Source organism: Poecilia reticulata, chromosome 16, assembly GCF_904066995.2.
Source record: "Poecilia reticulata chromosome 16, P_reticulata-male-v2, whole genome shotgun sequence".
Classification (NCBI taxonomy): Eukaryota; Metazoa; Chordata; class Actinopteri; order Cyprinodontiformes; family Poeciliidae; genus Poecilia; species Poecilia reticulata.
Genome location: NC_088845.1, coordinates 5,053,493 through 5,056,429, shown reverse-complemented (window position 1 = coordinate 5,056,429; position 2,937 = coordinate 5,053,493). Strand labels below are relative to the sequence as shown.

Genomic DNA, 2,937 nt, shown 5'->3' with positions numbered 1-2,937 from the left:
GGGCCCTTGGCTCCGTGACACTTACTTTCCTTTCAAAAAATAAGTTGAAAGACAGAACTGGAAAAAAACATATTAAATAAAGTGCAAATGAACACAACAAAGTTTTCCGGCCTGCAGATCATCACCCTTCAGTGGTGAAGCCTGCAAGGACTCTCCAAAAAGGCAATAGTGGATGCTCTATGCTGTATAAAAGGGACAAGGTTCATGTGACAGACCTGAACAGATCCAAGCCATATAACAGCATATATGAGAACAAGGGGTCAGTCCTTAGAAAGGGTGGTTAACTGAATGTACTGTAAGAAAAATACACATGCAGAAATCCACTGAACTGAAAATGACCCTAATTTAACTAACTCACCGAGCATTTCACAAAGTTTTGCGTGTTGGTTTGACAGTGACTTGTCTATTCCCTTTGTTTAGCAAGGGTCCGTTTTCTTAAGCCAGTAGTTTATTCCTGAGGCTGTTCACTTTTGGGGAGACTTTGAACTATCCAGCCCGAGGAGAAGTTTCTGAAACACTTCAAACGTGTATCTGAGCTCCTTTGGATAGGCGAGATTCACAGCATACGCCAACCCAACAAGCAGGGAGCAAGCCCTGGAAAGTTACCCAGAGCAGTTAGAATTTTCATGCCGTCCACCACGATACCGATGTCTGGATCCTCTGACGTGTTAGCTTTGATGTTGTAGATCTTCAGGCTTTGAACAGCAAGGTCCTGTGACACACTGTCTTCATCAGCATCCTGTAATAGCAAGAACATTGTGCATATCAGACAGTGCAGCCAAAGAGAAGGTTCCATTTCCCAAATTGCTTGCAACTGTTTGGACAAGAAAATCTGGAGTTGTCAGCCGTTGCGTGTAATGCACTCTATTTATGTCAGTGTTTTAGACAAATCTGAGATAACACACAAAAAAACCCACACATAATTTATAAAGGAAAAAAAAATATATAAATCAATCATAATAATATATTATACTATAATCAATTATGCAATGAGGAGCTGAACAGTTACAAATATTCTAAATGAAGTTTCTGAAATTAAATCAATCCATTACACTATTATTTCTTCTTGGCACCGTCTTGATTAATATCTTATTCTGCGTTGCCTCAGACTTTCTGTAAAAATGTCTTTGTATCACAAAGCAGCGTCTTGGCCATAATTCTTAGCTCACTTTAGGGACAAATTGCCAAGACTTAAAAATAAAAAAGTTATGGTTAGGTAAAGCATTCTTAGGAAAAAAATTACATAAATTACTGACAAGTTTTACATTATGCCAGTTGGTGAAATCAAATTGAGATAGCATTCTGCACTAGCATTTAAAAATTACTTAATGGAAAATAAGAATTTAAACACACTTAACAGAGGACAATAATATACCTTGCCAAGAACTACTGGGAGAAATACAGTTATGACTATTTGTGATTTGACTTTCCAACAAATAACAAGTACAAGAGATGAGAGAAATCACCTACTTTATATTTTAACATCTAATTCAACTTACATCGTACTCTTTTAAGAGTTCATCTGTAGATTCCCCAAGTACATCATCAAACATCGAATGATAACATCTCTGGTCATGTTGATGTCAGGATTGCTTGGAGTCTGAAACGAAAAAAAGAAACACCAGGTGGTTTATATTACTGTTAATATTGAGTTCCTGTGCCGTCTTGGGGACCAGTGTAATAAAACACTACTCATACAAATTCTCATGCGATTATTTCATATTCCATTATAAAGACAATCACAGGCTAACCTCCAGTAAATGTAAGTAATGATATTCCAGAAGTTTAAACACAAAACTTTGAGAATAAAATATTAGCACCGATAATGCTCAATGAAAGATACCTTGAGTAGGATAGCCTGCAATCTCAACCCCATGCTTCCGCCCTTCGAGTGGAAGAGGTTCACAAGTCGAGGAGTATATTCATCCAGTTTGGACATGAACTTTGATTCAAGATGCACCATTGTGATTCTGTGAAACTCATCCTGGATCTGAAAGACAAATCATGAAACCAGTTTTAAAGCATCAAATATTACAAACATACATACTGTTCTTACGACATTTTCAAAAGCAAGAAGATGGATCAATTTGATCTATAAAAAAGATGACAGTAACGTAACACATTTTGTATCAAATTGCTAAATGCAGAATCACAAATGCAATCCTTCACATTGACTAGGAATATTCTGATTGGCATGCACTTAGAACTCACGTGAGATGTCTCAAATAGAGCGGGCCATCTGGCTTTGATGTCCTCTATACTGTGTGATTGGTTGATGATTTTGTTTCTTCTGTGTGCAAATGTTTGGCCATTTTGGCCAAATCATTTCGCAACTGTAATGTCACTGAAAAGATCATCACAATTAAGTTTTTTTTTTTTTTTTAAATCATCCAGCTCTATAATATGTCAACTATGGATGAATACCTCATCCAATCCTACTTAAAAAAATGAACTATCGTTTTAAGATGTTAAGACAAAAATATGAAACAGATTTAAGGTAATATGCACATCAACAAATGCCAAAAAATAAATATTAAATCAAAGATGCCCAAAACGGACTAAGGAAACATTTCTCTCACTCTCTCTGTCGCAGCTCAGTCAGTACGAAGCTACATACTGATTTCAACCCAACATTCATAGACGCATCTCACTGTAACTGTTTATCTGTCAGTGTGAGCTGCAGCCACAGTTTGAAAGCATAACGTTTTTCCGAGAAAACGGGAAAAATGAGGAAGCCGTTTGTGCCAACTGAATGTAACTAACGTAATGTTAATGGAGAGCCTCAGTGAGAGCCGGTGAACTGGGGTTTAGCAAAACACCAGCCATTGCGCTCAAAACACGCCAAATTAAAAGAAGAAAGAAGAAACAGCGCACTTTGTCTGAAAATGTAACTATGCAAAACGGCTGATTTTTCTTTCGAAATGTGTACCGTTATAA

The 2,937-nt window shown here is 36.9% G+C and overlaps 1 long non-coding RNA gene across 1 annotated transcript; it reads right to left on the bottom strand.

Moving 5' to 3' along the window:
* Positions 1-601: 601 nt before the first annotated feature.
* Positions 602-2,299, bottom strand: LOC145555341 (uncharacterized). The gene is made up of 4 exons (XR_014083858.1): positions 2,212-2,299; positions 1,844-1,990; positions 1,500-1,600; positions 602-739 (listed from the first exon to the last, which is right to left on the bottom strand). It is a non-coding gene; the product is annotated as an uncharacterized LOC145555341 (long non-coding RNA).
* Positions 2,300-2,937: the final 638 nt, after the last annotated feature.